The sequence below is a fragment of the Corvus moneduloides genome, chromosome 2 (assembly GCF_009650955.1).
Source record: "Corvus moneduloides isolate bCorMon1 chromosome 2, bCorMon1.pri, whole genome shotgun sequence".
Classification (NCBI taxonomy): domain Eukaryota; kingdom Metazoa; phylum Chordata; class Aves; order Passeriformes; family Corvidae; genus Corvus; species Corvus moneduloides.
The window spans coordinates 109,679,091-109,694,125 of NC_045477.1; the positions used below are offsets into that span (position 1 = coordinate 109,679,091).

General features: G+C 41.5%; 1 protein-coding gene across 36 annotated transcripts in view; it reads right to left on the reverse strand.

Annotated features, from left to right (window-relative positions):
• LOC116440251 (collagen alpha-1(III) chain-like) overlaps window positions 1-15,035 on the reverse strand; it is a 295,630-nt gene that overhangs the window by 116,163 nt on the left and 164,432 nt on the right. For 18 of the 36 annotated variants that reach the window (XR_004238482.1, XR_004238504.1, XR_004238493.1 and 15 more), the window contains 5 exons: window positions 13,885-13,980; window positions 12,073-12,430; window positions 10,318-10,510; window positions 2,659-2,751; window positions 1,259-1,373 (listed from right to left, as the gene is read on the reverse strand). The exons of 5 other annotated variants lie outside the window; for them this stretch is intronic. The gene's annotated coding sequence lies outside the window, so the exon portion shown is untranslated. The remainder of the gene's footprint in view (window positions 1-1,258; window positions 1,374-2,658; window positions 2,752-10,317; window positions 10,511-12,072; window positions 12,431-13,884; window positions 13,981-15,035) is intronic. 13 more of the 36 variants (XR_004238503.1, XR_004238472.1, XR_004238490.1 and 10 more) reach the window with 5 other exon arrangements.

Below are 15,035 nucleotides of genomic sequence, written 5' to 3' on the forward strand. Positions count from 1 at the left end.
ATTGTCCTTGTTCCCTACACCAGCTTATCAATGTTTCTGTTCCTTGTTCTAAGCACAGCTAAGCAAACATGCAAATAACAAATCATCAATTATTCAGTAATCCATTACTAACATCTTGAAAACCCTTTCAGGTCCAGCTCTCTTAACTATTCCAATTAACTCTAGCTGGGCCCGAATTCCTTCCTATTCTAACTAATTTCAACACAGCTAGCCTACAACTAAAATCTTTATGTTTCTTTTAAATCTGTGTTTCAGTATCTGCCAGGTTAGTGGTTCTTCTCTCCTCTCCTGCCACCCCATTTCCCAACTGTGCTAATTCTCACTGCACTTCAAAGCAGCTGATGCCCTCCACAGTTCTCCTTCCTCCAGCAGCTGATCTCTTCTTTGTGCCTGTATGCACGCTTCTGGACTGACTTTCCTGGGGATTAACTTTTCTATGGATCAACCTGCTACATCTTCCTGTTCAACGAGGGTCTCTGACTCTTCCTGTCTTCTCCTCTCTCTTACATAATTTCCTTAGTGGCCATCTGAATGTCACCATTTGTGTGACCATGCTGTGAGTCCTCCCTTCCAGCTTGCGAAGGGACACTTGGAAGAAGGTTGGGCCATGCCCTGAGGTTCAGTTTTCAGTGAAATAACCATGAGAAAATACTCATCAAGGCAGAAAACAGAGCAAGAAGTCAACAAGCGATACAGATGATACCATGAAGGATGACCAGATTTCACAGATGGTTAAGAGGGAGTGATGTGAAGATGGCCAAAGTGGGAGGTTTAGATTGGCTATTAAGAAAACTTTCTTCACCGAAAGAGTTACTAAGTATTTGAACAAGTGACCCAGGGAAGGTATTTAAAATATTTAAAAGTGTGGATGTGACACTTAAGGACATGGTTCAGTAGAGGACTTGGCGGTGTTAGGGTAATGGCTGGACTGGATGGTCATTTCCAACCTACATGACTCCATGATTCTATGGAATCTCACATATAATGGAGGGGAGAATAAAACACATTTTAAAGAGTAAACCCTTGCTAGGTCCCAGGGACTGCTAGATGACTGGCTAGGTAACCCTATCAGAAACACCAAGTTTGGATACAGAGGTAGCAAAAGAGACTTGTGAGGAAAAAGTAACCAGGGTACAAAATTATTTGAGTAGACACTGAGAAAGGGAGGTGATCAAGATAAATGGGAGAACAGGCATGGGAAATGTAAGGGAGGGGAACAAATGGGGACAGCTGAATTGCTGTTGCTTGAGCTCTGCACCTGATCACCACAATCCATCCCATCTTCTCATTCAACTTGACTCCTATTTTCTGTGTAAGGTGTTGGATTTGTCTACCATGAGAATTCTTGCACAGCCCCTTGGTTTGAGAAATAGCTTTGAAGTTAGAAAAGAGAGATAAAAGGTTACAGAAGTAAGAGAGGTAGCAATATACAGAACATGAAAAAATTCAGACTGACAAACTCCCCCTGTCCTGGTTTCAGCTGGGACAGAGTTAATTTTCTTCCTAGTAGCTGGTACAGTGCTGTTTTAACTTCAGTACGACAATAATGTTGATAGCACACTGATGTTTTGGTTGTTGCTAAGGAGTGTTTACAGGACAGGTGACCCAAACTGACCAAAGGGACATTCCACACCACAGAACACTGTGCCTCCTATATGAACTGGGGCAGTTACCCAGAAAGGAGCTGATTGCAGCTCAGAGATGGGCTGGGTACCCGTCAGCGGGTAGTGAGTAACTGTGTTTAATTAGTCTCTTTTAGGTTTTATCTCTCTCTCTCTCCCCCTATTCTTTTTATTACTATTATTGCTATATTTTACTTCATTTCAATGATGAAATTGTTCTTATCTCAACACATAAGTTTTACTTTTTTCCCCCCATTCTCTTTCCCATCCCACTTGAGGCAGGGTGGGGAGTAAGTGAGCAGCTGCATGGGACTTAGTTGCCAGCTGGGGTTAAACCACAACACCCCCATAAAATCCTATTCAGACACTGCTATTGTTATTAGTTCATTGGTGCCCAAGCTGCTAAGCCTTTTGGCAAGGAAAATCAGAATGCAGTTGACTCCACTCTGCTGTAGCCAGCATGCTTCCAGTGCCCAACATAATTATTTTAATGCCAGCTCGAGTACCCCTGCACTGCAGCACTGCCATACTTTGTCTCAGCAAGGAAGAGAGAGAGATAAACAACTACACCTCCACTCAAAGCTTCCCCTTCTTTTGTCCTAGAGGTAACACTACAAGCAGCACTAACAAAAAGAAATAAAAAGAAATAAATTGGCACTAGTATTGCCTCTGAGATCTCAGTAACTCTAACTGTAATAATCCAAATAAATTAGATAATTGGAAGACTCAATAGAAGCTTTCATAAAAAACACTGAGACCCAAGCTATCCTATCTATAATACTGACGAGGGGAAGAAAAGGGAAACTCACTAAACCAAAATCCAGAGGAAAAAAATCAACCTTGATTTAATAATTGAAACATCATGTTCCCTAACATTACACGTGACATGGTGTGGCATGACTTCTCTGATGCGCCAAACTCACAGACAACTGCCTGGTTTAGATGTTATTAGTCTGCTGACACCCTGTCTGTCTTAATTCTGCCATTTCCAAGTAGAAATAAAGTCACAGCTCTAAAACATGGTGTGGATACTCACTCATTGCACTTGTCTTTCCAAGCGAGCCTTCCCAACAGATCAGTTTACAAAGGCCAACCCCATTTGGCTGGTGTCATTCTCTTGAAATCTAAACTGTTTGAAAAGATAAATTATTGTTACTACATGCATAGCACCTGTCATATTTTACCCACTGAAATGTGCTATAAAATGCATTTCCAGTGACTGTCAGGGAAGGAAGGATTGGTGTTGGCTGCCACTAGTGACAAGTCCCTTCCTCCAGCCTTTTGCCTGAGTTGTGCAAAGCCCTCATGAAGATTTATCTACATCCTTTATCAGACTTGAGGAAAACCTCGACCTGGGCTCTCAGGTACTTGCTACAAATTCTTTCAACTTTAACCTGTGAAATAGATGCTGTCTTTCGACTGTTGGCAATTAGCTCAGTGTGAGAGGATGACAAGGAGGAGATTCTGAGCTCTTGTTCAGCAATGATACTGCTGCTCTTGGTTTGTCAACCAGCCAGGGACAAACAGTTTGTTGTGCTAGTGTTATCATTTTACTGAGCAGATCCCCAGTGCCACACTACAGCTGGCAAACAGCAGAAACAGAAGTAGCTCCATTAAAAGCATGTGCTGCACTCCAGCCTTCTATGGGACACACTTCTCACATCTGTCATCTTCACTCTGACTTCCCCACGTCACTCACATTCACCCTGGATTTTCCACATCCCCACATTTGCCACCTTAAGAATACCAAGTTTGAAGGTTTTCAGCCTACTGAAGAAAAAACACATTTAGCATTCACACAGTGAGAAAGCTGTCTTTTCCAAAATGTTACATTTAAGATTGATTCAGAATCATAATGGAATGAGACCTCAGCTGAGAAAAGGGAGAAGATGAAGTTAATTAAAGTGCTGTCCAGCTGGAACTTGAAAATTCTTCAATCAAGGAAATATATCATACCCTGCCTCTTCCCATGTACATTGAAAAATAGCAACTGCTGTGGATTTAATTAAAATTTAGTTTTTAGTTAATACTCTTTACTTGATTCATTATTATTCAGTCAAGATGCAAAGTTATGACCCTCATCATGAAAAGAATGCTTTCCTACATTATGATAACCTATGTGATTTTTTTGTTGGTTTTGAATTTAGGCAGTTTCTTATAATACCTAGGGAAAGCTGGAGAACAGAAAGGTTACTAGCTCAGCTGGTTTAACTTGGCCATTTAGTTTAAAGGTGGAGGTTTCTGCTTGCTCTGTTTTGCTCAATAAATTTTCATTGTTTCTCAACCACAGATTTGAAATCAAAATGTCATATTTAGAGACAGATACTCAAAGATTGCACAAAACTCTTTCTCCATCAAAGCCCATAATCCACATTTTTTCACTAGTGAGGAACTGTGCTGCAGCTAAACAAGCCCACCTTGGCGCAGCAATGTATTAATTTTAATCTCTCTGTGGTTTCCTCATCACCTACAGAATCCAAATCCCAGCTCACCAAATACACCTGTATATAATTTTGAAAAGATTCAAACACATTTCTTCTTCCAGCTACAAGCACAACAACTCAGAGATCTTTTGGCATCAAGAGCAGTAACATTTATACCAGCATCCCTCAGCTGCAGTGCCACATTATGAATAAAGGATGAATTCAAAATCCCTGCAGGGGTGGATAACTCAACCTGCAGTTGCTCTGTCAGCAGGCCAGACTGCTCTGAGCTGGTCCCATGCTCCAGTGGCATAGACCCAAGTCTGGTGGGCTTTGCACAGCTGCATACAGTCTCACACTGACAAGGTTCTGCTGATTTCAGAGGCTATTTGGATCAAGATGGGATGGTACGTGGCCCAGGCTAATAGGATGCTCCAGACATTAGCTGGTCTCATCCTGCTATCTGCACTGCCTTCTCAAGCATGGGCATGCTGAGGAGCCAAAAACATACCACATCAATCAGTTTTCACCACCTGAACATGCTCCCTACCACCCTCTATGCTGATAGATTGGATTCACTTTGCGAACTGAAAATAAATCCTCCTGGCCTAATTGATAAATCAAATCTACGAGCTAAAGGCACTGCTTGACTGTCTGCCTTAGTGGCTGGGGAAAATGGCAAAACAACCACATTACAGACTTACATCCTGCCTTCAGGGACCAGCATTCAGCAGCAGAGGAATCTTTTCACCCTTCTAACATAACTGCCCACCCAAACTCATACAGAGATGCTGTGTTAGTCTCTGTTAGGGCAGTGAAGAGCACAAGCAGAGTCACTGGGGCTCCTGAATCAACATAAAAAATAAGCATGGTCTTTAAAAATATGCATAGTAAGAAGACTGCAGTTAAGGTGAAAATGTCCACTTTAACCTGGAGATGCAAATAACATAACAAAATAGGTTTAAGGCTTGTAAGGGATAGATGAAAGAAAATCTTATATCCAGTAGTTATCTGGGTTCCCACTGTGTGGTTGTGTAAGTACCATGCTTTCAACGTGTAATCTGTAACCCCAGCAACCGAGATTGTTTTAAAGGGGACAGGACTGGAAAATAAGGTCTCCACTCCCCAAAGCATGAGATAACCATCACAAAACAGCATAGGCTTAGGCAGGGAGACACATCTGGTAGGAAGGAGTCAAGGAGAGGCTGAGGAAGTTGCAGAAGGGTTAGGGTCAGGCAGGTGAGGAAAGGAAAATGCTCTCTGATGCCTACACACCTGCAATATGCACCACTGCTCACTTACAGGGTCTGTTTCATTTTAAATCTTTGTTGCATGATTAACCTAAGGGTTTAATAAATTAAAATGTAGTTAGAAAAAATAGAAATAAAAGAATCCTAAAAGAGGTTTCCCTCCATAAGGACTAGGATAGAAATGAGGAAAGATAACAGACAGCTGCTGCTCTCTGTGACTTCCTGCTCCACTCTCCACCTCAGCAGTTACAATTTTATGTCACATCAAAGATTCATAGAATATGGATCTAGATGCAAGAAAATGCTACCTAGATTTTAGAGAGACTATATTCTTCATATTAAGAGGTTTTAGTGTCTGTGGTTTTTCACTGTTTCATATCCTTTACAAAAGGAAAGGAGGAAACCTCACAATACTTCCTTGAATAAAAACCTTTATTTTGATGTTTTCTGTTCTGTAGACAAACTCACATAATGAAAGAATATGCAACATAAATAAATCCCCCAGTTTAACTTAAAACATGGTGGATAAATCCACAGAAAGCCCTATACAGTATTGATATACTTCTATTCAACTTTTAGAAATGTGTTTCCATGTGTCTAGGATAAACCAGAAAAATAGACAAAAGACTCAGCATGACTATAAATGTTTTTAAAAAAGAAAAAAAAGTAAAAAAACACCAAATACATTAAGTGTGGGAACTGAAATGAACGAATTAGTATTCCTGAAATTAATTTTTCACATTCATAGTAGTGCAGAAAAACTAAATTTAAGGCAATGTGATAGAGGACATGTCATTTACATACCTCCTTCTAGAGCAGGGAGTAGTGCTGACAAGTACACATGACATAAGAGAAAAGAAAATGTTGTAACGCTCATTCAGCAAGACCCCAGGAAGATCCACACAGAAAAATGCTTCTCTCTCTGAATTGTCTAGTGCAGCCTTTGAATTTTCCGTAGTCTTATTTCATGTTAACCTGTGTTAATCAAGAAAACCCAACTCACTGCCTGTTTTAGAGACCCCAGAGGCACACTCTGATCTGTGATGGTGAAGCCTTGCTACCAGGCGGCAGGAAGCAGAGGTAGGGCAGCAGCACAGCCTCTGCACCAAGGGCATGCACAGAGCAGAGTCAGTGCATCCACAACAATTCACAGCGATGTGGGTTTGAATTAAGAGCCACCACGTAAAAAAGTAGCCTGAAAAATGTGGTCCACAACACACACACTCACTGCTTACACTCGGATGAGTCTGAATATACACCACAAACATTTGCCAAGTGTCTAGACAAGCACTTCTGGTGGTATTAGCCGAGTAAATTTGCAGTGAGTTCGCACAAGCTACAACAGAGCTGTGAACATCAGCCTAGAGAAGGCCAAAAGAGGTAACAGATTAATCACATGGGATCAATTCCCATCTTTAGAGTAACACAGTGGGTCAGGCACATCCACACAAGAAAATGGTTTAAAAACAGAAGAAACGAAAAGATGATGTCTGTACACAATACCACGCAAACCAATACGTTAGGATAATGGCAAGCTCAAGTTCTACTTGCTTCAGTTTCCCATTCCTCACTGAATTAAGTAGCTAGAAGGGATGGATGATACCATGTGGAAGAAATAGGCAAATTAAAAGGATAAAATGGGGAAAGCCAGAAGGAGAAGAGAGACGACCAAGAGAAGGTAGAACAATTTTTGTCAATTCACTGTCCTTGCTATATTCTGCTGTATTTTTAAAAGATAATTTTTCCCTTTAGAAATACTCATCATTGGCCACGTGCCTGGATGAGTCAAAAAGAAGACACATGGGCACTCAACAGACAGGGAGATTTAATATATTGCCATTGTTCTCTGGAATTTATTTCAGATAATGAATGTTCTAGAACAGAATTCTTTTCCTTTGGTCCAAATATTACAGAAAATATTTAGCTTAAATCAGTCTGCTAATGTATTCTCATAACCGTGTATCTTTGACAGTAATGTTAGCAGCTAAAAATCCACAAAATAAACAATATAGAGAAAACTAGGTCATCAGTCATACTATGGAATGAAAAATGCAATCAGAGCTACTTTTAATAAATGCTCACACAGCATTTCTGCACTTCTGGGTTTCTTATACAGAAGCTTTGACATCGCTAAGTATTCGATGTTGAATTTTTATTTCCAAAAGAAGTTATAAATTAAGCAGCCTATTGTGCCTAGAGTAAGGTTATGATCACTGTACTATATGTCAAGTCATTCTTTCAGACTTTGTGCTAAAAATACAACCTTGTGAAAATCCCTGCTACTGCTAACAACCCTGCGAAGTTCTTTGAAGTGCAGTGTGGCTGTCAAATATGTCAGCTGCTGAGGGAGCCTCTCATGGTGCTGAAGAATGAAATATTTGATTTGTGAGTCAGGAAAAGTGGAATAGAGACGTGCTGACACAGAATTGAGCGGTTCAATAGCCTGATCACCAGTTCTTGAGCTGGGTAGGCAAATGTCGGATGCCAGAAGTAGATCAAAGCGCCCCAGGTTGCTGTGAGCTCTGTGTGGCACATTTGGAGCCATTAGAGAGTCTGTCCCTACACTGCACTGCAACCACACAGAAGTCTGTGCAGAACAGAGGCCAAAATGCAGGAGGAGGCATTAAGGGAGAAACACAGCGAGACAAGTGTTGGGAAAAGCAATCTGCGCAAACCAAATCAATCGGAGGGACTTGTGGCTTGAGGCATCCTGCAAGACCTTAGGTTGAATGCAGCATCTCTGGCACATCCAGCCACACTTTGCACTTCTGCTGTTTGGGAAGGATGTCCCACAGCCTCTCCCCAGAGATATGGTCTTTATAGGGTGAAAGAACATAGCTCAAATGCTGGTTGTCAGGGCCAGTTCCTACTGTTATGCATTATATGCAACATCTGAACTCTCTGATTACAACCCTGTTATGTTAATCACTGCCCAAAATACTGTGAACCCCCACTCCAAAACCAAAAATACTATTATCACTCATATAGTTTTGATTGTGCTGAGCATTTTTTTCAATATACTAGAAAAGAAAAAAGAATGAGCACTAAATGAAGAACATTTAGTCTTTTTCATTTTTAAATTATAGCTACACCTCCTAACAAGGGACTGCAAAATAAAGTTATGTCAGAGGACTTTGAGTTTGCTTCTTCTTCTGCAACATAATGCAACAGATTTTTAGTTTCTCCATTTCTAAAGTCATAAAAGAAGCTGCTGTCACTCTGCTGACAAAAAACAGATTTCTCTTCTTATTCCCACCCTCAAGATATTTCCAGGTTTTTTCAAGTTGAATCTGAGCTAGTTTAGAAATTGTTATTGTTTTAATGTAATGGTTTGGCTTTTAAAATTTGGACATATTTATTTGAAGGAAATAAACCAGAACAGTTTTACTTCTCTTTCTAATATCCAAATATTAGAAGTATTGCTCTATGCTTTAGTTCTCCAAGGCTCAAATCTCACTGAAAGAGTTTCTTATATTTTTCCTTTATTTTTTATATTTATATATGAATTTGAATCTGTCTTAGCAAATTCCTCCCAGCTTCTAACAGAAAGTAGCCGTAAGTGAAGACTGACATGTGCTATTCTCCTCAAAATCACTTTGCCGTGTTATTCCACCTGATGTACACGTGTTTGCTACATTATTTTTAGTATAAGTTGTAAATTAAGCAGCTTATTGTGCCTAGAGTAAGGTTATGATCACTGTACTATATGTCAAGTCATTCTTTCAGACTTTGTGCTAAAAATACAACTTTGTGAAAATCCCTGCTACTGCTAACAACCCTGTGAAGTTCTTTGAAGTGCTAAAGATGAAAGATGAAGCACTGAATTTCAAGAAATTGTAAATCCTACCACAATTAATCTGAAAATGCACATGCCAAGCATGTGCCAAGCCATGAACCCATGTGATTAAAGGAGAAAGCATCAATCTTCTTTTAACACTGCCTAGATTTTATATCACAGCCCTAATGTTTTTTAAACCAAATTTTAATATTTGACTATGGAAAGGGTGAGTTTGCTTTGTTTAAAATTAGACGTACACCCAAGGAAAGTTGAGGGAAATTGCTGGCCTGTAGGGTTAGGCAGGAAGAGCATTGGTCACACCCTCAGTAATGCCTGGATGTCTGTGAAAGTCACAAGAAACACTCAAGAGTTTTTAGAAAGAAGAATCTCTGTACAGGTGTGCAGATTAACCTTATACTCTTGCAATGAGTTCCACTATCTTTCAATTTAAATAAATAATAACTTCCAAAGAATGTTAGAAATAATGAAGTAATGATGAAGTGCAAAAAGGGAAAGTAAGCCAAACCTCAGCCTGAGGTGGCTGGCAAGTCATAGAAACATTTTTACATGCTTAAACTAGCAGGAGAGTTGAATAATTGATTGGAAAATTTCAGAGAAAATAAACTTTCATTGGAAGATAAAATTTTGTGCCCAGGGGGTTTCACTCAGAAAGTTCATTTGGTGTTCAAGCACTCCACTCCAGACAATTCATGTCCAGGAGCGGGAGTAACACATCAAGCTACAAGTCCTGACAGCTCATTAACGTGAGCTCTGTATCCCATGAAAACAGCCACCTGGCCCTCCCATCTGAGCAAGCCTTCCCAGAGCAGTGGCACAGCCTAGTGTTCCCAATCCGGGCATGCTTCCCTCACCCCAAGCTGTCTCCCCTTCAGCTGGATCTCAAGAAAACAGATGAGCCCTCACTGCTGAGCCTTTTAAAGGAATCTCACATTCCCATTTAAGACACACCTTATTAGAGATCATTTGGAGCATTTCCTCAAAGAGGAATCTTACTGTGCTTCAGTCCTGTTGCAATTCATCAATGTTGATTTTTTAAACTGGTGTCCACTGTATTTATTTGTTGACTTTTTCAATATTTACACAGGATGTAATGATCCACTGATAGTTCATTAAGTGGTTCATTTATCTTGTTACAAACCAAACTAGGAAATCTCTACGGAATGTGGCCAGCAGGCCAAGGGAGGTGATTCTCCCCCTCTTACTCCATTCCCATGACACCCCACCTCGAGTACTGCATCCAGCTCTGGAACCCCCAACATAAGGATGTGGACCTGTTAGAGAGAGTCCAGAGGAGGCCATGAAGACGATCAGAAGGTTGGGGAACCTCTCCTATGAAGAAAAGCTGAGAGTTGAGGTTGTTCACCCTGAAGAAGGCTCCAGGAGACCTTGCAGAAGTCTTCCAGTACCGGAAGGGGCCTACAGGAAAGGTCAGAGGAACTTTTCACAAGGGCATGCAGTGATAGCATATGGGGGAATGGCTTTAAGATGAAAGACGTTTAGGTTAGAAATTAGCAAGAAATTCTTTATTGTGAAGGTGGTAATGCACTGGAACAAGCTACCCAGAGCAGTGGTGGACGTCCCATCCCTGGAAGTGCTCAAGGCTAGGTTGAACCAGGCAACCTGGACTAGTGGAAGGTGTCCCTGGCCATAGAGGGGTTGGAACCAGATGATCTTTAAAGTCCCCTCCAACCCAAACCATTCAATGATTCTATGATCTACAAACCACAGATCAGTATGCAGAACCAGTGCTTTCAAAATTCCTCTGTTCCATGTATTTCCAAGAGAAAGTCACATTTTTTAAAACCACAAGTGCAATCTAGCCACTGTACCTAGAGCCTGCAGGGCAAGTGGCTATTTGGAGCACAGATCCTGAACCGTCCCTGTGCTAGATTGTCCCTGTGGTTCCCTTTGCCTGGCCCCTCTTCTTGCCACCCTCAGTTCATGGCCAGAACAACCAGGTCTCAGTCCTCCTGAGGGAGACTGAATGATATTGCAACACAAACAAATATTAGCAGCAAGATTCTTGAAACCCTCTGAAAGGGAAACAAAGGAGGACTCTGTTCCCACCATTAGACCTGTCTGTACTATCACACAGGGAACCTAAGTCACCGTTCCTTGCTTCTTCATCAACATCCAGCTTTTCTGGTATTCATTTTCTGGTATTCAGTCTTCGGCTGCGTTGGGCTAGCAGCCACTCCTCGACGTATTCTAACTAACCCCACTGGAATCAGTCACATTTTTCCAGCTTTACCCAGAGATTACAGACAAGGACTATGCAGAGTGTTGGTCCAAGGCAATGCAGACATTTAAGATCATAGTATTAGATACATTAGGAACTTCAGAGTAATCATGTTCACACACTGCTGAAGGCAATGTATACATTTTACTTTGACTAAAGAGGTGATAAGATTTTTCAGGGAAAAGCTGGAGATTATTAAAATGCTTTGTGATTAATTATTGCATTTCTTTTATAGCTTTTTTTTAACTGGTTTGTAAAGTTGAATGTGATAAAATAGCTTCAGAACACTGTATTGAAATGGAAAAAGAAAATCCATTACCTTTGCAAGGTCCTCCCTTTTCCAGTAATTATTTGTTGAATTCAACAGAAGTTAATTAGAAATTTCAGAACTTTTTTCCAGAAAAAAATGGATTTGTTTTAGGAAATAAAAAAATTTGCTCTAATTCCAAATTTGTTTAGCAAGGAAATTTCATACTTCCATTTCTTAATGATCAGAGCATATATAACCAATAGTAGCTGCTCTTATGTCAGCTGTCAGGGGAAAAATAATCAAAAAGACCCCATACATATTACTATTTGACCTTTCAAATTATTATTTCAGGTATTTAAAACTGTATGCCACAGACATGTACATTTTACCCCGTGTAAAGCAGAAATTCTCACCTAGACCCAATTAAGAATTGCATCTGAGTGCACATAGTAATGTTCCCTCAACACCACATCCAACCCCAGCTTGTACCTGGACAGCCTGGGGGTCACTGGGAGGCCAGCAGCAAACTGCAGAGAGCCAGGGGATGGGTGCCTTCGCTATTCCTTGCTCCCACATGCTCAGAGATCACTGACACTTTTGAGGGTCGGCATTAACAAGACTTGGCATCAGAATTATTATTTTCTTCCTCTTCTCCCCGAAATGATTCTGCACTGTGCTCTTATATACACAAACATATGTCCTCATGGCATGGAGTCAGTCTGTGGAGTCCAGGGCACATTCACCCTGGCTTAAGGAGGGAGAGAGAAGTAAAGATCTCAGTTTTGTCATCTTCTGTCACACTGGTGTGTACTTTATTCTGCAAGTGCTTCAGCTGGAGCCAACAAACCTGTATGGACAGAGTAGAGCACTACTCAGGTTAAATAAGATTAAATAAGGGTGGCGGATTCAGGTCAAGCCAAAGGTAAAAATATCATTTTTTTTCAGAAATAAAAAGGTAGATACCATAAAATAGGAAAAGACAATACATATTTGACAAAATTTTGGATGAAGAGACAAGCCTTGTAGACCACTAAGACCTAGCAAAGATTATTGATGCCACAAGCTCCATGTCTGGAAGCTCTCCATCTCAGTGGGAGCACTGAGACAACCAGAACAACCTGCCACAAAATCACTACCTGAGGAAATACTGCCCTCATTGATTTCTTTGATTTAAAAATTATTCCTGTGCTCTAGTCAGCCAGATAATTGTTTTACAAAAAGAATTACTAGTATCAGAACTTCAGCAGCTCTGCAATGTCCCTCGTCAAGCAAACAACTAACTCTTCCACCCACTCAGTACACCTCCACTTGTGAATTGCAATTAGCATTGCAAATGTCTTTCCCTTTTCAGAACCATCGATTGTGCTGTTAAATAGCAGCAGAGAGTTTAAATGCTTAGAAATCTGCTTTAGCTTCCATCCTCTATCTACCTACCAAACTATCTATCAATTACCTATTTATCAATCTATCAATCAAAAAAAAAAATCCAATCCTATACAGATACTACCATCACACAACCATTGTACAACCTCCTAGTTATGGGCAGTATATATTATACTATAGTATTCCCACTCACATTTCAGAAGCTTTATTTAATGTGGTCTAAATTTCTTCCCACCCTTTAGGGGAAATATTCCCATTGTACACCTCCCCTGAGCATACCCTATATCAAAATTTTATGGCTAGTTAAAAGAAACAGTATTAGGCCACCTCATCTTCTGTGAGCCTCTTTGTTTTTTCTGCTTAATACCTCACTTTATTTAAACCTGGATATATAGATATGTATGGATGTGTTGGATATAAGGAGGCAGAAAGAGAGTGAGATATTATAGTTGCTCTTACACGCAAACATTGCTTTTAAGGGTGAACAGAAAACTGTATTATGACTGACAGTTCAGAAAATTGCAATGGTGGGCAGTGAGCAAAACACCACATTGGTATGAATATTCTTAATACGCCTTGCAAAACCCTGGTATAAACCCAGCAATTTACCACACACTGCAAGATGATTACAAACATCGTCTATAAACCTGAGCTGGCCTAGGGGTGGAGCTGAGAGATGAAGCAGCAAGACTAAGAAATATTAGGGCTCTGAGGAAGAGATTGAGCTGGACCCTCACTCTGCTGCACTTACATCCCACATCACAACCTCCTCAATTAAGAAAAAGAAGGTAAAGTAGTAAATACCTGAAAAAAAACCTGAAAAAAAATAGGTGACTCCCTTTTGAGAGGAATGGAGGGCCAATATGCTGACTAGACCCACTGTGTCATTGGTTAAAGGTCATGGGAATCAGGAGATACCTGAAAACTGGAAGAAAGCAGAAGTCACCCCAGTCTTCAAAAAGGGCAAGAAGAAGAACTCAGGGAGCTCCCGGCCAGTCAGCCTCAGCTCGGTCCCTGGAACAGTGATGGAGCAGAGAGGAAAGTGGTGGATATTGGTTAGCTCAACTTCAGCAGGGTTTTCAACAGTCTCTCACAATATCCTGATAGACAAACTCAGAAAGCGTGGACTGGATGAGTGGACAGTGAGGGGGATTGAGAACTGGCTGAATGACAGATCCCAGAAGGTCACGATCCATGGCACAGGGTCTAGTTGGAGGCCTGTCACTAGTGGTGTCCCTCAAGGTTCAATACTGGGCCCAGTATTGTTTAACATCTTCATCAATGACTTGGAGGAAGGGGCAGAGGCCTCCTCAGCGAGTTCACTGATGGCACAAAGCTGGGAGGAGTGGCCGATACCCCCAAGAGCTGTGCAGCCCTTCAGAAGGGCTTTGACAGGCTGGAGAGATGGGCAGAGGAACGCTCTGAAACTCAGCCAGGGCAAATGCAGGGTCCTGCACCTGGGCAAGAACAACCCCAGGCACCAGCACAGGCTGGGGGCCGACCTGCTGGAAAGCAGCTCTGAGGAGAGAGACCTGGGGCTCCTGGTGGACAACGAGCTGTCCATGAGCCAGCAGTGCCCTGGGGCCAGGAACACCAATGAATCCTGGGGTGCATTAGGGACAGCACTGCCAGCAGGTCAGGGAGAGGATCCTGCCCTGCTACTCAGCCTCAGTGAGGTGTGTTTGGAGTGCTGTGTCCAGTTCTGGGCTCCTCAGGACAAGAGAGACAGGGAGATCCTGGAGTGGGTCCAGTGGAGAGCAACAAAGACAATTAAGGGATTAGAGCACCTCTCTTATGAGTAGAGGCTGAGGGAGCTGGGTCTGTTCAGCCTTGAGAAGAGACAACTGAGAGGGAACCTCATCAGAGTCTATAAGTATTTGAAAGAAGGATGTCGAGAGGAGCCAGGCTCTTCCCAGAGTTGCCGAGCTTAGGACAAAAGGCAACAGGCAGAAACTGATGCACAGGAAGTTCCACCTGAACATGGGGAAGAACTTCCCTGTGCAGTGACCAAGCACTGGCACAGATTGCCCAGAGAGGGGGTGGAGTCTCCCTCACTGGAGATGTTCAAG